Raw genomic sequence first — 24,634 nt, 5'->3', positions numbered from 1 at the left:
TGGGAAATTCACATTGATACAGTAGTATAAACTAATCCACAGGCCTTACTTGAATTTTGTCAGTTTTCCAACTATTGTCCTTTTTCTGGTCCAGAATTCAATCCAGGATCCCATGTTGCATTTAATTTTCATCTCTTCTTACTCTCCTCCAATCTGTGACAGTTCCCTAGTCTGTCTTTCTTTCATGACCTTCACATTTTTTAAGAAGACTGGCAGTTATTTTATAGAATGTCCCTCAATTTGGGTTGGCCTGATATTTTCTTGTGATTAGGTTAAACTTCTGAATTTTTGTTAGAATCCTGCAGAAGTGATGTCCGTGGCCTTAGTGCATTCTATCAGGAAGACATCAATATGTCTTATTATTGTTGTTAACCTTGATCCTTTGATTAAGGGGGTGCCTGCCAGGTTTTTCCATCGTAAAAGTACTATTTTCCCCTTCGTAGTTAAGAATCTTGTGAGGAAATACTTTCTTCTTTTTTTAAAAAAATTTTTGTTGGAGTATAGTTGCTTTACAATGTTGTGTTAGTTTCTGCTGTACAGCAAAGTGAATCATTTATACATATAAATATATCCACTCTTTTTTAGATTCTATTCCCATATAGGTCATTGCAGAGTACTGAATAGAGTTCCCTGTGCTATACAGTAGGTTCTCATTAGTTATCTATTTTATATATAGTAGTGTATATATATCAGTCGCAACCTTCCAATTCATCCCACCCAAGAGATACTTTTAGACCATGTAAATATCCTGTTTCCCATCACACTTTCACTCACTAGTTTTTAGCATCCCCGGATGCTTCCTGTCTGCAACAATCATTCCTATAATATTTACCTAATAATGGTGATTTTCTATTTCCATTATGTCTTTACATTTATTCATGGAATTCTACTGTAAGGAAGAGTTGTTACCTGTCCTCCATTTATTATCCAATTATTTATATCAGTATTGGTCATCTCTTGCCCCACTTCACATCCTCTTAGCCCACTTTTTTTTTTTTTTTAATTTTTATTTATTTATTTATTTATTTATGGCTGTGTTGGGTCTTCGTTTCTGTGCAAGGGCTTCCTCTAATTGCGGCAAGTGGGGGCCACTCTTCATCGTGGTGCGCGGGCCTCTCACTATCGCGGCCTCTCTTGTTGCGGAGCACAGGCTCCAGACGCGCAGGCTCAGTAATTGTGGTGCACGGGCCTAGTTGCTCCGCGGCATATGGGATCTTCCCAGACCAGGGCTCGAACCCGTGTCCCCTGCATTAGCAGGCAGACTCTCAACCACTGTGCCACCAGGGAAGTCCCTAGCCCACTTTTTGATTCCAGTTGTAGCAACCAGCTGCCCAGGTGTAACCTGACAGCATCTTACTTTACCATATTTCTGGTTTTATGAGCTGGGATTTCTCTGCCTCCCGGATTGGAATACTCATTTGAACTCATTCTGTCATTTTTCACCCATGGTCAAGCCTGGAATGCTAGAGAGTTGACACCATATGGGTAATGTTTAAACAATGGGGACAGGAGCCAGTGTGTAAATATCCTCCTCTGTATTAGTTAGCAGATGTAATAGTTTGCGTCTGCTAATCCCAGCATCCCACTCCATCCCTCCCCCATCCCCCTCCCCCTTGGCAAATGCAAGTCTGTTCTCTATGTCTGTGAATCTGTTTCTGTTTCGTAGATAAGTTCATTTGTGTCATATTTTAGATTCCACATATAATTGATGTCATATGATATTTGTCTTTCTCTTTCTGACTTCCTTCACTTAGTACGATAATCTCTAGGTCCATCCATGTTTCTGCAAATGGCATTATTTCGTTCTTTTTTATGGCTGAGTGATAGTCCATTGTATATATGTACCACATCTTCTTTATCCATTCCTCTGTCAATGGACATTTAGGTTGTTTCCATGTCTTGGCTATTGTACATAGTGCTGCTATGAACATAGGGGTGCATGTATCTTCCTGAATTATAGTTTTGTCTGGATAATGCCCAAGAGTGGGACTGCTAGATCATATTATCATTATTTCTTATACCTCACATATAATTTATATTTTTAGGATAAATAAGATATTTATCTTAAAATAATTTTAGGTTTAATATTAAGAAAAGTTTACTTCTATTAATGGTGACTGTGAAATCTTTCCACTGCCTGAACCAAGTCATTCCAGAAATGAACTGAGGAGAAAGCTGTGTCCCTCACTGACGAAATTCCAAGGCTTTGATTCCACTCTGCAGTTTAATATGACGAAATTGCACATAATAGGACTGTCTCTGGAAGACAAGGCCTTGCTGTAACACAGTTTTCACTTAAGTGATATTTCTTTTGCCTGTCACTGGATGGATTAGGTGTGAAAACAGGATGCTTTTAAAAAAGTCATCTGCAGGATTTCCCTGGTGGTGCAATGGTTAAGAATCCGCCTGCCAATGCAGGGGACACGGGTTCGAGCCCTGGTCCGGGGAGACCCCACATGCCGCGGAGCAGCTAAGCCCGTGCGCCACAACTACTGAGCCCGCGTGTCACAACTACTGAAGCCTGCACGCCTAGAGCCCGTGCTCCGCAACAAGAGAAGCCACCGCAATGAGAAACCCACACACCACAGCGAAAAGTAGCCCCTGCTCGCCGCAACTAGAGAAAGCCCGCATGCAGCAACAAAGACCCAACGCAGCCAAAAATAAATAAATAAATAATAAATTTATTTTTAAAAAAAGTCATCTGCAACTACAAAAGTCTAGACAACTACGGGTTTTTGGGAATGGTAAAAAGGTGTCACTAAGGTCCTTGTCACTCAAACTGTGGTGTTTGGTGAAGCAGCACCAGCACCAGTTGGGAGTTTGTTGGAAATGTAGACTCTACCCCACTCTGAGGTGGGGTACCTCAGACCTGCTGATCTAGAGTCTGAATTTTAATAAGATCTCTAAGTGATTCCTGGGCACATTAAAGTTTGGGAGACACCGGTCCAGGAGCCCTATAGCTACGCCTCTACAAAGCAGCATGCAGCCTCAGGAGAGGGGCAGCACAGGGAAATTCCTCAGGTTTAACTCCAGCAGATCTGTCTCTTTCATGGCCGTCTGTTTGTTGCCCCGCATATACAACTAGAGACTTTATTTATGCTCGTCTCCTCTTTCCAACGTGCTAGGCTGTGGCACTCTCATCCATTCAATAAAAACTTACTGAGCTTCCCTCAAGCATCGAGGATAATGTAGTGAATAGAATGGCATAGATCCGAATCGCAGGGAGCTTACAGTCTAACAGGATATAGGTACTAAATGAGTAATCACAAGTTTGATGAACGTTAGAAAGACAAACAATTTTATGGGCAAAGAGCTGGAGATGGGGAGACAGAGGAAGCTTTTCTGGAGAGAGTGTTGTTTCAGCTTAGATGAGAAGGCATGTGTAGATGAGGTGTGGATGAACTGGGGGATTGTTCTAAGCACAAGGAACACCCATGAACGAAGCTCTTTGGACATTTATGTGTGTATTTCCAATGCCTTGCACTGTTGGTGGCATACAATAAGTGCTTAACAAGTGTTTGCCAAATCAGTAAGTGTTCTGTCATGTTTCAAACATCTACTCTCTTGCTTTGGAGGTAGTGGAAGCTTTATTTTCCTTTTCAAAGGAAATCAGATCTTTTAATGGGGAAATGAGAAGGAAGAGAGAAAGCTGACTGTTGTGCAAATTGCTAAATTGGAACTGTGAGTGGGAATGAAAAATTGATTTACATGAATTTTCCTCCCTGAAGCAACTTGACAATTTATTCTGTTCTGGGGAATTTTCAGTTTTTGGCTTGAAAACCAAGCTGTTCCTTATTCTGAATTTCTTGGCCTGCTGTGAAACTAGCATTTCGTGTCTTTTACAGCATACCCTGATTAGGCCATGGAAATTCACGGCTAGATCAAACCAGTATATGGAAAATTTGAAACTTGCACTGCCCATTTTACTTCATGGTGTTGGAAGGTATTATGAAACATTGACTTTTAAATTTATTTATTTATTTATTTTTGGCTGTGTTGGATCTTCATTTCTGTGCGAGGGCTTTCTCTAGCTGCGGCAAGCGGGGGCCACTCTTCATCGCGGTGCGCGGGCCTCTCACTATTGCGGCCTCTCTTGTTGCGGAGCACGGGCTCCAGACGCGCAGGCTCAGTAGCTGTGGCTCACGGGCTTAGTTGCTCCGCGGCATGTGGGATCTTCCCAGACCAGGGCTCGAACCCGTGTCCCCTGCATTGGCAGGCAGATTCTCAACCACTGCGCCACCAGGGAAGCCCCGAAACATTGACTTTTAAATCATTCTTTTCAAAAGCACTATTATCAAATGATCATAATAATCGCCATCATTTATTGAACACTTACTATATGTATTACATAGCAAAATCCTCATGTTAACTCTACGAGTCATATGAAAATTGCCAAATATTAACAATTTCATGTGGTTTAACTTAATATTATCTTCCGACTCTCACCTTGAAAATTTACAAAAAGGTTAGAGAATCCCTGATTGCCATAGCCTTACTCCAAAATTTAGCACTGAGTTGTCTTCATAGATAAAGAGATTCCGAGGTACAGTTCCTTAATAACATCCACTGCTTCTCCCTCCCCCATTAGCCCAAGCACAGCTCTGCATCTACTACTTGGACAGTTTACACTTTGACCTGAGGTGGTTAACAATCCATCTCTCCTGCTAGACTGAGCTCCTTGAGGATGGAGGTTTTGTCTGTTTTGCTCATTTTTGTATCTTTGTGCTTACGATGTTTGAAAAGTATTTAAGTTGAAACCTTCACAAAATTTCTGTGGAAACTAAATAAATCTTATTGATTTGTTATTGAAAAATGCAGGGTAATGACTCCATTCGGGTTTTTGCATTTTAGAATGAGTCCAAGGAGACTGCATTCGGCATTCTTGACCACCTAGGACTTTATCTACGTACAATTATGCAGAAATTATCTCTCCACTCCACCCCAGAGAAAGGTCCAAAGGTGCTTTCTCACCTCCCCCAGTTCCTTTAGGTATTTATTTAAATGGCGCCTTTCCTGCTGCCTTCACTGACACTCAGTATTTAAGACAAGCCATCCCTCAAACACCTTCTCTGCTACGTATTTCCCCCAAAGCATGTCCCAGCATGTAACACAGCTTATATTTTGCTTATTTCTTTTGCATATTGTCCTTCCCACCCCACTAAAATGTAAGCTCACACATGGTTTTCAGATAGGCAGAAAAATGTATTAATACTGAACTAAATGGACAGGTATTTGGGGGATGGGAGCCGCGATTTTCTCTTCAGCTTCCACGTGACATGGTGACCTGGCCCGGTTTGGATCTTACTTGCCAGTGTACCGAAGAAGCCACATGCCCAGCGGTCTCTAACCCCTGTCTGAATAATTTACCGCATACTCGTCCCCACACGTGGCCTCAATCCCTCGTCCCCATGCCCCTCCATGCTGCTGCCCCGGAGGTGACCCATCAAGTGACTGGGGACGGAGTTGTGATTGGGAACTAGGGATGACCTAGTTCCTCCTTTTCTAAGAGAGATGGGGGTTTTCCTGCTTGGGGCCGGGGGGGATGGGGGTGGATGGAAAAGTCAAGATTCCCACCCAAGCCGGGGGAAGGGGCGGGGAAGGGTGTGTCTCTAAATTTTAGGCCTCAGGCCTGTAGCCTGTCCCGGAGGCGGCTGGGGAGCCGCGTTGGCGAGATCCCTGCGGGGGACCCACTGAGAACCTCCAGTGGACAACCCAGGGACCCGGCAGAGCGCCTGACGCCCCGCTCCTCTACCTCGCGGCCCCCTCCTCTCTTTGGGAAGCCTCGGGGCGGGGTTTGTTTACTCCTCGCACGCACCGCAGGCCTGGCCAATCCGTGGGGAGAGGCGCCTTCCGTCATTCATCCCGAGGACCAATCGGCGCTCACCGTGCTGCTCCGCCGCCAAAGCTCGCGCGGGGGAAGCGGGGCAGTGGCTGGGCCGGGCGAGGGCGGACGGAGCCGCCAGCGGTCTCGGCTGCAGCCGCCGGCGCTGCTCGTTGCGCGGGCGCGCCCTGACCCTTCCTCTTTGGGCAGGCTCAGGGGCGCGCGCGCGGTCGGCGTCCCGGGGCCTCGAACTCCAGGGCCTCGACTGGGCAGGCCGCGGATCGCCCAGCCTGCCCCGCGTGTGAGTCGGCCGGGACCCGGCCGCCGCCAGCCGCGGGCACCACTGGAGCGGCGGTGCCCGAAGACGCGCCCCAGGCTCGAAGAACAGCCCTGCGCGGTCGCCTCGTTCTCTGCAACCAAGCGGCGGTAAGGTTCAGGGTGCGGGCGCGGGCTCCGTGCCTAGGGCCTCCGGACCCGGCCCGGCGTGTTCCTGGGCAGGTTCCCCTCCCTGCGCCTCCGGGCCCCTTGTCACCCCGAGTCCCGTCTGTTTATTCCCACGCATTCTTCCAGGCCTGGCCGAGTAACCCTTGAGTGTCTGGGGAAGAGAGTCGGACAGCGGAGACCGCCCCTCCCCCCCCGCCCCCCCCCCCGCCCCAGCCACACACAGACACACAGAGCAAATTGGGGGAGGCACCGTCCCTGAGTCACGCCTCGTGGAAGAGAGGAAGGGCTGCTTTCTACTTTCTCGGTATCTTCAGGGGAGAAGCATGGCTTCTAAGTCTGGTTTTCCATCTCTACCTGGTGTATTTCAGAGTTCCAAAGCCTCGTGCGCTTGGAAGAGCCTCGTAGCCTCTATAAGGGAACTTTTCTGTCAAGTAGAGGGTCACTTTTGGGGCCCAGACTCCTTTGAGAAATTCCGGAGAGCCAAGGTCTCTCTCCACAGAAGAGGGTAAAGATTTTTGTAGGCTCTTGTAGGGAGACAGTGCACCTAGGAGGATGAGTGCTCAGTCTCTGGTACCAGTCTCTGTGACCTGGCGTTGTGTGGTCTCAGTTTCTTCATCTGTAAAATAGTATCCACCTATTGAGGGTGTTGCCAGGAGGAAATGGACTAATCGGTGTAACCATTTGGAACAAAGCTCACCTCCTATTAATTGCCCTGCCCTGCATGAGTTAGGCATTTAATTGACCCCCGTGAATGATGGTTTAGAAAAGTTCCCCGTGTTGTTTCTCTTTTTACGTTGAAACAGTTACAGGGTCGTCCCTTTCCGTATTCACTGCTGAAGCTCCCTTGGAGCCTTTGAATACTTTTCCTCATTCTGGCTCTGAGGGCTCAGACTCCCTCTCCCACTTCTTTGCTCTCTTTTTAGTAAGTCAGTAGCTCATTCCCTTCCTTCCCCTTTCTCCCCCAAATCTTAGTGTTGTGTTTCTTCATTTGACTTATATAGCCTAATTTTTTTCTGGGCCACTTTTCTTTTCTCTTAATGGCTTGAAATCATCTTCACCTAATAGATATAGTTGAGGTTATTCATCTGTCCTGTCTACGGTGTAATCATAACCCTACCTCTGTACAAAATTATACAGAAAATAATTTAGTTGATCTGATATTGCATGTTGCTTTTCCATTTCATTGGTTGGCCTATAATTTAGCTAAAGCTTTATCACTATCCTGTTACTGTAATAAATCTTTAATGGCAGTGTCCATTCTCAAGTAGCACCCGGAGAAAAATCAAATGCCTAGACCCCGGATTCTGTCACACTTCTGTGCTGGCTCTTGATGCATTTGTTATTTATTAGAACATCTTGTGCCTGGAACTAGAGTCTAGTCTCATGGCAGACATGGTGTCTGTAGCCCTGTTCTGACAGTACAGTTGCAGTTTCAGCAATGTGGTGCTTATATTTAATAAAGGCCCAAGACTTATTAAACTCTTATTTTTGAGTTCTCTTTATGTCTAGTTGTTTAATTAAGAGGGAAAACAGAATTTTTCAAGTGTTTAATACTTCACGTTACCATTTTGTGATCATGTACCTTTCCCCCCAACTCTTGGAAATGTGTCGTCCAACTGGCACCTTCAAGTTTTTCCCCTGCCGCCAGAATTCTTAACTGTGAACTATGTCCCCTCAATACAACTTGAAATTGGGTGCACAGATATGTTTATCCTTAATATGGAAAGCATTTGTGGATGGAAATTATACATTAAAACACAACCTGAAGGATTCAAAGATTGCTTTTTGTAATTAGGAATTGAAATGTGAATATACATTTGCTTTTTTTTTTTTTAGCATTATAGAAAGACTGGCTTTGTTTTCTTGCTGTTGATATTTTATGTTTTATGCATAATGCATGAGTCATATATTTACATTGCACTTCACCATTTTTAAAGCCTATTTAGGTATATGAAAGTTCTTAGAATGTGGTGAGGAAACAGACTAAGCCAAAATTAAATTCATGGCAAAGATAGTGAAGTAGAACCTAGTGTTCTGACTTCTAGCCCATTGTTTCTTAGTTTGTCAACCTTAACAATTAACCAGGACTAAAAGATGAGAAGGGAGAGTTTAAGATGAAGTCTTAAAGGCAGAGGGGGAAACTTTCTAATTTGGGCATTAAATATTAGATATTGAGTAGTATGTTAGCACCTCATTTTTTAATCTTTAAACTTAGGTATGTTTCTTGTAAAGATGAAGTAGTAAGCCATTATTACTTACAGTCAGAACTTACTTATAGTCAGTTTCCATTGTTGCTTGGCAAACTTGATTTCACTTTTTTTCTGAACTTGTCATCATATTTTAAACTCTTATTGTAACATGTATCTTAATGTGTCTTAGAGGAAATTAGAAAGCATGAAGTTCAGTGTTTTTTAGATCATAAAGTTTTAAGCTGTAATCAGTTTTAAAGATTATTAAATATATTTGCCTCTTCATACTTGAATCTTTTCCGTTTTAATCTGGGTTAAATGATTCTAGGGATGGGGCATGAATACAATTAAAAGTAGATTTGTGAACCCTTGGAAATTTTATATGCATTTGTATATTTTTCTGGAGAGAAGATTCATAGTTTCTGAGGCAAAGATATTTGGACAACTCTAATTTTTATAAACTTATTTCTTTTACTGAACTAGAAGTTAAATCTTCACTGGTTCTAGTTCTGTCCCCTCTGTAGTGGGTTTTCAAATATTTGAAGATACTTCCTATATTCTCCTGATTATTTTCTTTTCTAAACAGAATATTCTCAGTCTTTAACCTCCTCTAATGATTTTGTTGTTTCGATTTGCACCTCCTCAAAATACTTATGGCTCATCTGTGGGTTTGTGTCAGTTTATCCATATTCTTCTTAAAAGTGTAGTACCCATAATTAGATATTAACCAGTAGAGAAGACCGTAAATTACCGCTCTGATTTAAGATTAAGGGTAGACTTGCTTCTTTGGCAACCACGCGGCACTGTTAATTTACAATAATGTCCTGTCAAGAAGGTGAACTCTGGGGCTGGCCTGCCTGGGTTTAAATCCTGGTTCTACAGTTTATCAGCTGGGTGACCTTGAGTAAATTATGTAAACATTTTGGGGCCTCAGTTTTCTCATCTGTAAAATGGGGTTTATCATAGTACCTATCTGATAGTGTTCTTCTAAGGAATAAATGAATGCATATATGTAAAGCACTTAGAATAGTCCCTGGCATTTAAGTGCTATGTGCATTACCCATTATTGATTTTGTAGTCACCTAACATTCTTGAGTTGTTTTGTCCATGCTCTCCCAGTTCTTTAATAGAATATTTTTTGGTAGGACTTCATATTTATCCCGATTAAATTTTATCTTGTCAGATTGGTTCCAGTATGTTGACTTTAAAAAAAAGAAAAAGTCCTGATTTGGTCATTCAATAAAAAAGCTTATTTGTTTATCCATAGATTTGATAAACTATAATTTTGATAATGCTGACATAGCCTTCATGCAAATATTATTAAAATGTTGACTAGGTGGGCCTAGGAGCAGAGCTCTTACCCTGCTAGAGAACTCATAATGTTGATTTTTAAAAACCTGTTAATTCTTTGATTCAAGTTGTTCAGCTAATTAGAAATCCAGCTAATTTATCATTATCTACCTCAAATACTTCTAGGTTTTCACAAGGAAAATATAAGGAACTTTAACAATTGCCTTCCTAAAACCCAGGTAACTTTATATACTTCATTTTAAAAAATCCTATCTGTTTAATCTGTCAAAAAAGTAAAAGAGCATTAATCTGTCATTACTGGTCCTTAATGAAACTATACTGATTTCCAGGAGCATAGGTTGGTTATTGCTTTTTCTGTGTTCATAGACTTCTCTCAGTAAAGACTCTAAAATCTTGTCTAGAGTTACATTTAACTTCAGTGATCAATAGTTGGCAGGATCCCCTTTCCCTAGCAGCTGCATGGACATTTCATCAGAAGTGATATACCTTGTTGAAGGTTTCCTTAGAGCAGTTAGGAACTCTCTTTAGAATCTTCTCATCCATATTGAGCTTTGGTTTCCATTAATTCATTGATTAAATTTATTAATTGCCCATTTTGTGCAAGATACCAATGCTCATTTAACCCTGATAGAGATACCTGAAGCAAAAAGGTAATCCATGTCCATTTCTCGCCATTCCTACTGTTGTTACCATAGTCTGGGCCTCCATTCCTTTTCTCTACAATAATAGCTTCCTTTTGACCTTCCTTCTTTGATCTCTTTCTGTCTCTAATCCTTAAGCACTGCAGCCAGAATCATCTTTTTTGTTTTGTTTTGTTTTTTGCTGGACTGCACAGCATGCAGGATGTTAGTTCCCAGACCTGTGCCCTCTGCAGTGGAAAAGTGGAGTCTTAACCAACTGGACCACTAGAGAAGTCCTTCATGTTTTTTCTTTAAATTAATTAATTAATTAATTAAGTTTTGGCTGCGTTGGGTCTTTGTTGCCGCGCGTGGGCTTTCTCTAGTTGTGGCGAGTGGAGGCCACTTTTCATTGCAGTGCGCGGGCTTCTCATTGCAGTGGCTCCTCTTGTTGCGGAGCACGGGCTCTAGGTGCCGCGGGCTTCAGTTGTTGTGGCTCGCAGGCTCTAGAGCACAGGCTCAGTAGTTGTGGCGCGCGGGCTTAGTTGCTCTGCATGCGGGATGTTCCCAGACCAGGTCTCGAACCCGTGTCCCCTGCATTGGCAGGCGGATTCTTAGCCACTGCACCACCCGGGAAGTCCCTGTTTTTAAAATGCATGTATTTCTTTAAAGTCTTTTCTTCCCCACTGGAAAAATCTTTAATGATCTAATTAGATTTTAATTTTTGACTACTTTCCAACTCCCTTATTCTGTTTTCTGTTTACTAGCCTTTTAAATTCAAGCCTCCCCCACCCTCTTTATTTCTTACCTTACTTATGCTTAGAGATGATGTGAACCATCAGCCAGATAGTAGGCATGGAGCAATGGTGATTCCTCACCAGCTGGTCAGTGTGTGAGTCACTCAGCTGACAGCTATGGAGTGCTTACTATGTCACAGGCGCTGTGTGAGCCACTGAGCTGACAGAGGAGCATGACATAGCCTCAGCCCTTGAAGAATTCTAAGTGCAGGAAAAGATAGAATAGGGGAAAGTATTTGGAGAAGAGAAATCTTTCTTTCTTTCTTTTTTTTTAATACTCAAAAGCATAATAAGTTTATGTAACAGATTCCATTTTACTTTGAAAAGAGCCAAGTATGTTGTTATTAAAGAATGAGTTTGTGGGACCTCCCTGGCGATCCAGTGGTTAAGACTCCGTGCTGGGACTTCCCTGGTGGCACAGTGGTTAAGAGTCCGCCTGCCAATGCAGGGGACACGGGTTCGATCCCTGGGCCGGGAAGATCCCACATGCCACTGAGCAGCTAAGCCCGTGCACCACAACTACTGAAGCCTGCTCTCTAGAGCCAACGAGCCACAACTCCTGAGCCCGTGTGCCACAACTACTGAAGCCCGCGCACCTAGAGCCCGTGCTTCGCAACAAGAGAAGCCACCGCAGTGAGAAGCCCGCGCACCGCAATGAAGAGTAGCCCCCGCTCGCCACAACTAGAGAAAGCCCATGTGCAGCAACAAAGACCAACGCAGCCATAAATAAATAAATAAATAAATTTATTAAAAAAAAAAAAAGACTCCATGCTTCCACTGCAAGGGGTGCGGTTCGATCCCTGGGAACTAAGATCCCACATGCTGCATGGTGGGCCAAAAATAAAAACTGGGGGTGTAATGTACACCATGATAAATATTATGAACACTGCTCTATGTTATGAACGGAAGTTGTTAAGAGAGGAAATTCTAAGAGCTGTCATCACAGGAGAACAATATTTTTCTGGTTCTTTAGTTTTGTATCTGTATGAGATGTTGGATATTCACTAGGCTTATTGTGATAATCCCTTCATGATGTATGTAGATAAATCATCATGCTGTCCACCGAAACTTTTGCAGTGCTTTTGACAGCTGCATCTCAATAAAACTGGAGGAAAAGAAAGAACATATGCAACTAACGAATAGCAGTCAATAAAATGATTTCTAGGCTAAAGAAAGTTTGGAAAAACTGTTAGATAAATGATTCTGCACTAATTGATACATTTTAAGCTACAAAGTCTTTACAAGTAGGAACATTTTGTGAGCATAGTGATTATGTATTTTTTTTTAATTTATTTATTTTTGGCTTTGTTGGGTCTTCGTTGCTGTGCATGGGCTTTCTCTAGTTGTGGAGAGCAGGGGTTACTCTCCATTGCGGTGCACGGGCTTCTCATTGCGGTGGCTTCTCTAGTTGCGGAGCACAGGCTCTAGGCGCGAGGGCTTCAGTAGTTGTGGCGCATGGGCTTAGTTGGTCCGTGGCATGTGGGATCTTCCTGGGCTTGAACCCATGTCCCCTGCATTGGCAGGCAGATTCTTAACCACTGCGCCACCAGGGAAGCCCCGTGATTATGTATTTTTAAGTTGAACACATCAGTGTTCAAAGGTAGCAGAATATATTACCTGTGGAGACATTCTAAGAAACATACAGTGAAAATCTTTGTGAAAAACACCGTAACTTCTTCCACTGACCTTAAAATTTGAGCAAATACTTGCTAACTTAATTAGTAAACTAGTTAATTACAATGTAAAAGCAGCTAAATATTTCTTATAAATGAGCTCTTTCTGAAAGAACTTTAAGTATTCCCTCTTCCCAAGTCAAATTATTTTCTTTTACTGTTATTATATCAGATCCAGCAGTATTCTTGGGATAATCTGGACTATTAGATACTACAACTCTAAGATCTGTTCCGAGTTATTAATTTCGTAGGCTAATTGAAGTTACACTCTGGGGGAAATGTTCAAGACAATTGAATTTCTTCTCTTGATATAAGTGACATAAAATAGGAATAAATTTCAAGAAACTGAAATACTAAGCAAAAGCATGTGAAACTAATGCTAAGGAAAAGACTTTTTAGAAAGGGGTCACTACCTACAAAACCCTTCTTCCCAATAACAAAGTAATTTCAAGTGAAATGAGAGAGATCATAGTAAGTAAAGAAAATAAGAGATTCTAATATAAGCAGCTCATTGAAAAAAAGTGAAATCCTGTTTACAAGGCTGTTCTTTCATAACCTACAAAATGTAAAAGACCACAACATATTTTCTAGGATTAAGTGAGAAAATAAAGATCCAAAATCTGAAAGCTTTGTATTCATTATGAATTTTAATGGCTTGCTTTGCAAACACTGACAACGTGATGAGGACCTCATGTAGTCCTGCCCAGCTGTGTGTGAGATAGGTTTAACTGTTTTTCATTTTATAGGTGAGGACATAAATTGCTTTACTGGGATTAGAAAGATAGTGACGGCAGAGCTGGGGCTCAAACATGAATCTGACTGTCGTGCTAGCCATTCCACTGTATTGCCTCACTGAAGTGTTTAGGTCTTTTCTTCCGTATTTGGCTGTACAGCAGATATTAGCACAATCTTGTAAATCAACTCTACTTCAATTTAAAAAAAAAAAGTCACTCTGATCACCCAGCTAAATAAATAAATAAATAAATAAATGCTCTGCAAAAATAATAATAATAATAATAAAATAAAATACCTAGGCCTTCAACATTAATGCAAGAACCCAGACATCTTTATAGGTTCTTCTTAGTTGAGTCTTTCCAGTATAGTTTCTGTTTTTCCTAGAGCATTGTGAATTGATCCAAATATAAGTAAGTGATTTGAAAATTAGCCACCGTTTTTGATTGATCGATCATCCTTTCTCTAGCGTCACTGTTTACTATAATTTAAAAATAGACCATTTCTGTATGATGTTGTGATATCTTCATTTCAGCTGTATTTCAGTTAATTGGTTAAATCCTGATTATGAGCTGTGTGAATCTGTTACACTGACTGGTTTACTGTGAATAGAAATAAGTACATGCTTAGATAAGACGTTAACCTAACTCCTTTGTAACATAAATTTTTAATTTATTTTAATGCCTATGTTATATGCTACGTGTCCTTTTGACTTGTTTAAAAATTAAATATGTATGGGCTAAAAGAAAAAAAGTTGGGTATTATGAAATGATGTAAAATCTTGAAGTTGTGATGAAAGGAGAGAAAAAGGCTAAAAGTGTTCTGAAAAGTAAGAAGAATAAAAATATAATAGCAAATAATAGGGGCGGTGTTTATTGTTCGTCACAGAGCAGGAGCGCGTGTATTTCATAGTCAAAAAAAGTGGTGGGTAATGATGCTGTTATCACCAGGGGTGTGGATATGCCTGGTGAACTGAATATGCAACAAGGAATGTGTTTTGTTTTTTTTTAACATCTTTATTGGCGTATAATTGCTTTACAATGGTATGTTAGTTTCTGCTTTATAACAAAGTGAATCAGCTATACATATACATATGTCCCCATATCTCTTCCCTCTTTCATCTCCCTCCCTCCCACCCTCCCTACCCCACCCCTCTAGGTGGTCACAAAGCACCGAGCTGATCTTGAAAATAAGAATGATAGTACATATCGTTTCACCAAAGTAGAAAATATTGTACAGAAGGATTTTTTTTTTCTCTTCACGTTTAACTCTAGGTATATATTGAAGCATTCTGATCAACTGTAGCATAGAGCTCAGACTGGCTGTCTGTCTATCTATCTATCTAGTTAGGTATCTATCTTAGGGTCAAAAGCCTCTGACTTATTTAATACCTCTTTCTGTTTGTGTAAAATTCACTCCAGTACTCACCCTGGAAAGAAACACTTTGACTCAGATTGACCTTGAGTGGAAACAGGGAACTATGACATTCATTTGACTTAGTAATTTGTGTAAAACTTTTTCTGACTTTTTTATCATCCTAATTATCTCAAGGGTAGAGTAATTCTCAGCTCACCATCTAGTTACTTTTTAGGCTTTCTGTAACAATATGAAGCATTTTTTCACGTTGTGACTACTAGCAACTTTGATGAATTTTTCACATTGAATCTACATCTATCTTAAGTAACCAGTGTGTGTTTGGTAAAATTTTTATGTCCAATATCAGAAGCTCTCTCACAGTTTACATTATCTAGTGCTTACTGTGTGAATCTTGTTGTGTCTGATAGTTCCCTTGAAGATACTCCCTGTTATATCTGCTCTTAGTCTTAGCTCTTGGTTATCTTGCACAAATCCCACTTTTTCTCAAGAGGAATATAGGAGATCAGTTGCTGAGGATGGCGAAATAAAATAGACCAGTTGTGCTTTCTGGATTCGTCTGGCCTTAGGGTCTCATGCTTGCCTTTCTGACTTCTTGTATTAATATTTGGTAGTTACCAATTTAAAATTTTCTGAAAGAAGAGTCTTCTTCATATTTTTCATCCCACTATCCAGAGGTAAAACTATGTTTTTAAAAAATGCTTTTTTAATGAAAGATGATAGGTATCTAAAATTGGACAAATTTTCACTAACTAAATAACACATCAGTGTAACTAGCACCCTAGATCCAGAAACAGACAATTAACAGCACCCTACAGTCCCTTTCCAGTCATGAACACCTCTTCCCCAAGGGGAACTATCTTGATTTCTAACAGCATGAATTAGTAAAACTACCTTTAACCATATCTGCTTTTAGTTCTTTTGATGGTTATCACTCTCAGAGGTATAATTATTGCTGTATTTCTTTTTTTAAAACTTTTTTACTTAAACTAATTTTTGACTTGCAGGAAAGATACAACTTCCTAATGTTAACCTTTTCATAACCGTTCTATAATTATCAGGAGCAAGAAACTAACATCAGGACAATATTATTAACTAAACTACAGACCTTAATTTGAATTTCATCATTTTTTTCTGTAATGACATTTTTCTGTTCCAGGATCCTGTCTAGGCTCCCACATTGCATTTAGTTGTTTCTCCTTAGTATTCTCTATTCTATAACAGCCTTCAGTTTTTCTTTGTTACATGACCTTGACACTTTTGAAGAGTACCCATCTTATATTTTCCAGAATATCCTTTATTTGACTTTGTCCAATGTTGTCTCATGATTGGAGTATGGTTATGCCTTTTTAGTAAAAATACCACAAAAAATGATGTATCTTTCTTTTACAGAGCTCATCAAGGGGTTCGTCATGTCAATATGTTTTATCATTGGTGATATTTACCTTAGTTACCCTTGTTTACCTTGGTTAAGTTGATGGATGCCCACTTTCATTTTTTAAATCTTGAGCTCTAATCCTTTTGGAGTTTATTTGTGTGTATGGTGTGAGATATGGATCTAATTTTATGTTTTTCAAAATGACTGCCCAGCACCATTTATTAAAAAGTTCATCTTTTCAGTTGATACCAAAAAGTATTTGATGAAATTCGACACCCTTAATGATAAAAACACTCAACAAACTAGGAATAGAAGGAACTACCTCAACATGTAAAAAGGCCCTATAGGAGAAGCCCACAGCTAACATCACACTGAGTTGTGAAAGACTGAAAGCTTTTCTTCAAGTTCAGGAACAAGACAAGGATGTCTGCAGTCACCACTTCTATTTAACATAGTACTGGAAGTCCTAACTGGAGCAATTAGTCAGGAAAAAGAAGTAAAAGACATCTGAATTGGAAAGGAAGAAGCAAAATTTTCTCCATTGGCAGACAATATGATCTTTATATGTAGAAAACCATAAAGATTCTACATACCCAAACCTATTAGAATTAATGAACAAATTCAGCAAAGTTGCAGGATAAAAAAAATCAACACAAAAGAATGGGTTGCATTTTTACACACTAACGTAGTGAACAATCCAAAGGAGAAATTAAGAAAACAATTCCATTCAGGATAGCATGAAAAAGAAAAAAGAATAAAATACTTTAGGAATAAACTTAATCAAGGAGGCAAAACACTGGTACATGGAATTACAAAACATTGCTGAAATTAAAGAAGACACAAATAAATAGACAACTTGTGTTCCTAGACTGGAAGACTTAATATTGCTAAAATGTCAGTACCACACAAAGTGATATACCGATTCAGTGCAATCTTTATCAATATCCCAATTTCTTTTTTTTTAACAGAAACAGAAAAATCCATTCTAAAATTCATATAGAATTTCAAGGGACCTCACATAGCCAAAATAATCCTGAAAGGGAATAAAGCTGGAGGACTCAGACTTCCCAATTTCACTACTTATTACAAAGCTACAGTAATCAAGCAATGTGGTACTAGCATAAAGACAGACATATAAATCAGTGGAATATAATAGCCCAGAATAAACCCTTGCATATATGGGCAAGTTATTTTTGACAAGGGTGCCAAGACCATTCAATGGGGAAAGGGTGGTCTTTTCAACAAATGATGTTGGGGAAACTGGATATCCATGTGAAAAAAAAAATAAAATTGGGCCTTTATACCATATATAACAATTAAGTCAAAATGAATCAAAGACCTAAACTTAAGAGCTAAAAGTATTAAATTCTTAGAAGAAAACATAGGTAAGAATCTTTATGATTTTGGATTTGGCAGTGATTTCTTGGACATGATACCAAAAGCACAGGTAACAAAAGTAAAAACAGGTAAATTGGACTACATCAGAATTAAAAACGTCTGTGCATCAAAAGACACCATTAAGAGTGAAAGGCAGCCTATGGTATGGGAGAAAATATTTGAAAATCATATGTCTTGTAAGGGGTTAATGTCTAGAATATATAAAGAACCTCTACCAGAACCCAAACAGCCTGATTCAAAAATTGGCAAAAGGACTTCCCTGGTGGTGCAGTGCTTAAGAATCCGCCTGCCAGTGCAGGGGACATGGGTTCGATCCCTGGTCTGGGAAGATCCCACATGCCATGGAGCAACTAAGCCCATGTGCCACAACTTCTGAGCCTGAGCTCTAGAGCCCGAGAGCCACAACTACTGAGCCTGTGCCACAACTACTGAAGCCCACGCACCCTAGGGCCCAAGTGCCACAACTACTGAAGTGCCACTCTAACGCGCCTAGAGCCCGTGCTCCGCAACAAGAGAAGTGACAGCAGTGAGAAACCCAGGCACTGCAACGAGGAGTAGCCCCCACTCCCCGCAACTAGAGAAAGCCCGCATGCGGCAACAAAGACCCAATGCAGCCAAAAAAAAAATTGGCAAAAGACTTGAATAGACATTTCTCCAAAGAAGATATACAAATGGCCAAAAAGCACCTGAAAAGATGTTTAACATACACTAATCATTAGGGAAATGCAAGTCAAAACTGCAGTGAGATACCACCTCATAACTATTAGGATGAAGCCTATAAAAAAAACAACAACCCAAAAAACAGAAAATAACAAGTGTTGGTGAGAATTGGAACCTTGGTTGGTGGAGAAATTGAAACCCTTACACTGTTGGTGGTAAAATTTATAAAATGGTACAGCCAGTGTTGAAAACAGTATAGAAGTTCCTCAAAAAATTCAAAGTAGAATTACCATGTGATCCAGCAATTCCACTTCTGGATATATACTCAAAAGAATCGAAAGCAGAGCCTCAAAGAGATATTTGTACACTCATGTTTACACCCATGTTTATAGAAGATAGAAGCAACCCACGTGTCCATCAATAGATGAATGGATTAGCAAAATGTAGTATATACATACAGTGGAATATTGTTTAACCTTAAAAAGGAAGAAAATTCTTACACATGCTATAACATGGATGAACCCTGGGAACTTGATGCTAAGTGAAATAAGCCAGTCACAAAAAGACAAATACTGTGTGATTCCATTTATATGAGGTACTTAGAGCAGTCAGACTCATAGAGACAAAGCAGAATGGTGGTTGTCAAGGGCTAGGGGGAGGGGTGAATGTGGAGCTATTGTTTAATGATATGTAGTTTCAGTCTTTCAAGATGAAAAGAGATCTGGAGGTTGGTTATACTTCAGTGTGAATGTACTTGATGCTGCTGAACTCTAAACCGAAAAATGGTTAAGATAGTAAATTTTATGTTACGTATATTTTACCACAATTTTTAAAAAATCTGAAAAGCGTCCATCTTTACCCAATGATTGGGGATGCCAACTTTGTCATATACTAAATTTCCATATGTATTTACGTCTAATTCTGTACTTTCTATTCTGTCCACTGGTCTACTGGCCTATTTGTGCATCTGTACCACAATGTTTTAATTATAGAGGCTGTATAGCATATTTTAATATCTGGTAAGGTTATTTTCCATTCATAGTTTTTCTTTTCCAGTACTTTCCTAGTTATTCTTGCATGTTTGTTTTCTATGTCAACTTTATTTTTTTTAATTTTTAAAAAATTACTTATTTATTTATTTGGCTGTGTTGGGTCTTCGTTTCAGCGTGCGGGCTTTCTCTAGTCGTGGCTCACAGGGGCTACTCTTTGTTGCGGTGGCTTCTGTTGTTGTGGAGCACGGGTTCTAGGCACGCAGGCTTCAGTAGTTGTGGCTCACGGGCTTAGTTGCTCCGCGGCACGTGGGATCTTCCCGGACCAGGGCTCAAACCTGTGTCCCCTGCATTGGCAGGCGGATTCATAACCACTGTGCCACCAGGAAAGTCCCTCTATGTCAACTTTAATGTCAACCTGTCTAACTCTATAAAATGGGTTGTTAGTATTTTTATTGGGATTACATTGAATTTATAAATTAACTTAGGGATAATTTATATCCTTATAATGTTCAATTGTCTTATCCAAGAACAGGGTATGTCTTTCCATTGTTCAAATCTTCTTTAGGAGTACTGAAAAATTTCCTCGTTTTTTTTTTTTTAAAAAGCTTTATTGCATTATAATTATCATAAAATTCACCTTTTAAAGTATATGATTTGGTGGGTTTTGGTATATTCACAGATATATGCAGCCATCACCACCACCTAATTCCAGAACATTCCCAGTACCCTGAAGAGAAACCTGTGCCCATTAGCAGTCACTCCTCATTCCCTTCTCCCTCCAGCCCTGGGCAACTACTAATTTACTTTATGTTTCTTTGGATGTGCCTCCTCTGAATAGTTCATGTAAATGAACTATTCATGTGTAATATCTAAATCATCTTTAAATTAAATCATACAACGTGGCATTCTGTGGCTGCCTTCTTTCACTTAGTGTAATATTTTCTAGGTTTATACATACTGTAACATGTAACAATACTTCATCTCCCTTTTTATTGCCAAATAATACGCATTCCATCGTAGAGATATAGCCCTTTTTATTTATCCATTCATCAGTTGGTAGACATTGGGTTTGTTTACGCTTTTTGGCTATTATAATAATGTTGCTATGAACATTCGTGTGCAGGCTTTTGTGTAGACATATGTTTTCAGTTCCCTCATACAAGTTTTTATACATTTCTTGTAATTTATTATTAAGTATTTAGTCTTTCCTACTATTGGACTTTCTTTACCATTGTAATCCTCCTAGTGTTTATTGATTTTTGTGTTTTTCTGTATTGATTTTGTTGCTGTACGTAAGTTAAACTCGACTGTAGTTTAACATATTGTTCCTATTATCTGGCTTTGTTGTAAAGGTTATACTGACCTCATCAAATGAGGCATTGTTTTGAAGAGAATTCTTTGGAAAAAAATGTGTATTCTCCCATTTTGGGGGCAGGTTGGTACATATGTCTCTTAGACCACACTTACTAATTGTGTTGATGAAATTTTGTGTATACCCTTACTGACTTTCTTATTTTGTCTGTTCAACTCATCATTACTGAGAGGTGTATGTTAAAATCTCCTTTATAATTGTAGATTTCTCAGTTTCTCCTTGTAAATTTGTCTTTTTTTTTCTTTATACACTTGTGAACTGTTATAAAATACATTCAAATTTAGAATATTTGTGTCTTCTTGCTGAAAAGAACCTTTAATCGTTATATCCTCTTTATCCTCTATAATGCTCTTACTATAAAGACCATTTGTCTGTTTATAGAGTCACATTGTCTTTTTTTAATTCTATTACTTTCTGTGGAGGTATGTGTTAGATACTGCAAAGAGCAGTTGGATTTTGTTCTCCATTTTATTTATTTTAAACCCAATGTGACAATCTTTTATTTATTTATTTATTTATTTATTTATTTATGGCTGTGTTGGGTCTTCGTTTCTGTGCGAGGGCTTTCTCTAGTTGCGGCAAGCGGGGGCCACTCTTCATCGCAGTGCGCGGGCCTCTCACTATCGCGGCCTCTCTTGCTGTGGAGCACAGGCTCCAGATGCGCAGGCTCATTCGTTGTGGCTCACGGGCCCAGTTGCTCCGCGGCATGTGGGATCTTCCCAGACCAGGGCTTGAACCCGTGTCCCCTGCATTGGCAGGCGGATTCTGAACCACTGCGCCACCAGGGAAGCCCGGAAGCCCCCTGCTTGTTCTTAAGATCTCTTTATTTTTAGTGTTTTACTGTGTCTGGATGAATTTTTTTTGTTTTTAATTGGAGATCATTATGATATCTGAATCTGAGGATTTTTAGGAGACCTCTTTTTCCCCTAGTTTCCAGAGCTAGATAGAGACATTTTCTTGTCTTGTCTTTGCTGGTGGTTGATTTCCTTACCCTTCCCTAGTCCATCCTTTCACTGAGAATGTTTGAAACGGGATGGGAAAAAAAAAAAAGAAAGGGAGTGGGGGCCTTAATTCCAACTCTTCACTTCATGTCATTCCCAAGGCCTCATCTCTTGTCACTTTAAAGCCATTAAAAGTTAAAAATTTTGGTTATTTGTGTTGACAAATTCCTCCATGCAGCTGAAAACTTCGCTTTCTTGTGAGCTCAGCATTTGAGAGAATATGTATTTTAATTTATCCAACATTTCTAGATATTTGTTAAGGTGAAGTTTACAGACCCTTTAGTTCACTATGTTACCAGAAACAAATATGTTCTTTTGGGGGTATAATTTCTCTCCTTCTTTTCTCTTTTCTTTTTCTGAAATTCCCTTTTAGTTGGACATTCTAGATTTGTGATTCTTATTTTTTTCTAATTTTAAAAAGCTTTTTGTTCTAGTTTGTAGATTTCCCACCCTTCCTTTGCTTTCTTTCTCTTTCTTCCCTTCCTTCTTTTCTTTCTTTCTTTCTTTCTTTCTTTCTTTTCTTCCTTCCTTCCTTCCTTCCTTCCTTCCTTCCTTCCTTCCTTCCTTTCTTTCTTCCTTTCTTTCTTCCTTTCTTTCTCTCTCTCTCTCTCTCTCTCTCTCTCTCTCCCCTCTCTCTCTCTCTCTCTCTCTCTCTCTCTCTCTCTCTCCCTCTCTCTCTCTCCTCTTCCTTCCTTCCTTTCTTTTCCTTCTTCTGTTTTGTTAATTCGGTCTCTTTATTTCATGTTACAGACTTTCCTCATTTGTTCAGTAAACTTTGGCCATCTGTTTAGATTAAAGGGTGAGACAGTAAAAACTCTGTCCGTGGGGAGTTGTTAACTGCAAGTCTTAATACAGGGTGATTGAGTGATTGAGGGTCTTTTCTCTTGGGTCAGATTCCCTATGGAGGAATCTCCTAGTCTCCTGCTTGATTGGCTTGTGTTCTGGAAGCTGATTTGGGGAAGAGGGCTGGGATCCACTGTTCAGCATGTGAATCTTAATCTCTTTGTGGTATGCTGTGACACACAACCCCTGTGTGTACCTGGTTTCTACATCCTGTCTAGTTTAGTGTCTTAAGACAAATCACTTGTCTCTTGCTAGGGTGCAGGAGAAGCCGTTTCTTGGCTACATGATAAGGCTTCTGGGTGAAAACTGTTCCTTATACAGCCTTTCAACCAATATTCCTATTTTCAGCCCCGACACAGATGTCTCCATTCTTAAGCCTTTCTGTGGTGTTTGCAGCTTATCGGTTTCATACCCTCACCTGCCCTCACATGCATAGGGTTTGGCTTGTTCTATTTTACCAAGCCAAGTTCAGCTACCCTCTATCTAGCTTCAATAAGCTGTATTTATGTCCCTGATGTCTCCTTTCATGCTACATATGTGTATGTTTTTTAAAAAATATTTATTTATTTATTTGGCTGTGCTGGGTCTTAGTTGCGGCATGTGGGCTCTTACTTGTGGCATGCGGGATCTAGTTCCCTGACCAGGGATGGAACCCGGACCCCTTGCATTGGGAGTGTGGAGTCTGAACTGCTAGACCACTAGGGTAGTACCAATATGTATATTTTTTTGATGGTTTTATCCTTTTTTAGTCCTCTATCTTCATTTTAGTGTAGTTTCAAAAGAGAATGGATATAAACCTGTGTTTTCATATTTAACAAAAGAACCTTATGGAGAACTACATGTAAAAGAAAGATATTAGAACATTTTTTCACACCATATACAGAAATAAACTCAAAATGGATTAAAGAGCTAAACGTAAGCCTGGAAACCATAAAAATCCTAGAAAAAAACATAGGCAGAACATTCTTTGACATAAATTGTAGTAACATTTTTTTGGATCTGTCTCCTAAGGCAAAGGAAACAACAGTAAAAATAAACAAATGGACCTAATTAAACATAGAAGCTTTTGCACAGCAAACGAAACCAGCAACAAAATGAAAAGATAACCTACTGTATGGGAGAAAATATTTGCAAATGATATGACTGGTAAGGGATTAATACCCAAAATATATAAACAGCTCATACATGTCAATATTAAGAACAAACAACCCAATCAAAAAATAGGCAGAAGATCCAAACAGACATTTTTTCCAAAGAAGACATACAGATGGCCAACAGGCACATCAAAGGATGTTCAGCATTGCTAATCATCAGAGAAGTGCAAATCAAAACCACAGTGAGATATCACCTCATACCTGTCAGAAATGCTGTCATCAAAAAGACCACAAATAACAAATGTTGGCCAGGATGTGGAGAAAAGGGAACCCTTGTACACTGTTGGTGGGAGTGTAAATTGGTGAAGCCACTGTGGAAAGCAGTATGGAGGTTCCTCAAAAAAATAAAAACAGAACTACCATATGATCCAGCAATTCCACTCATGCGTATATATCTGAAGAAAATGGAAAACACTAATTCAGAAAGATGCATGAACCCCAGTGTTCATAGGAGCGTTATTTACAATAGCCAAGATATGAAGGCAGTCTAAGAGTCCATCAACAGATGAGTGGGTAAAGAAGATGTGGTACACACAGTCAATGGAATACTACTCAGTCGTTAAAAAGAATGAAAACTTTCCATTTGCAACAACATGGATGGACTTGGAGGGTGTTATGCTTAGTGAAATAAGTCAGACAGAGAAAAACAAATACTGTATGACATTATTTATATGTGGAATCTAAAAAATGAACTAGTGAATATAACAAAAATGAACCAGACTCAGATATAGAGAACAAACTAGTGATTACCAGTGGGGAGAGGAAAGGGAGAAGGGGCAAAATAGCGTTAGAGGATTAAGAGGTACAAACTACTGTGTATAAAAATAAATACGCTACAAGGATGTATTATACATCACAGGGAATATAGCCAATATTTT

At 39.8% G+C, this 24,634-nt stretch overlaps 1 protein-coding gene across 4 annotated transcripts in view; it reads left to right on the top strand.

Annotated features, from left to right (window-relative positions):
• Positions 1–5,916: 5,916 nt before the first annotated feature.
• Positions 5,917–24,634, top strand: part of TFDP2 (transcription factor Dp-2) — a 174,309-nt gene continuing 155,591 nt past the window's right edge. For all 4 annotated transcript variants that reach the window (XM_036849902.1, XM_036849899.1, XM_036849897.1 and 1 more), the window contains exon 1: positions 5,917–6,247. The gene's annotated coding sequence lies outside the window, so the exon portion shown is untranslated. The remainder of the gene's footprint in view (positions 6,248–24,634) is intronic.

Source organism: Balaenoptera musculus, chromosome 4 (genome assembly GCF_009873245.2).
Source record: "Balaenoptera musculus isolate JJ_BM4_2016_0621 chromosome 4, mBalMus1.pri.v3, whole genome shotgun sequence".
Lineage (NCBI taxonomy): Eukaryota > Metazoa > Chordata > Mammalia > Artiodactyla > Balaenopteridae > Balaenoptera > Balaenoptera musculus.
This window is presented reverse-complemented; position numbering and strand designations above follow the sequence as displayed.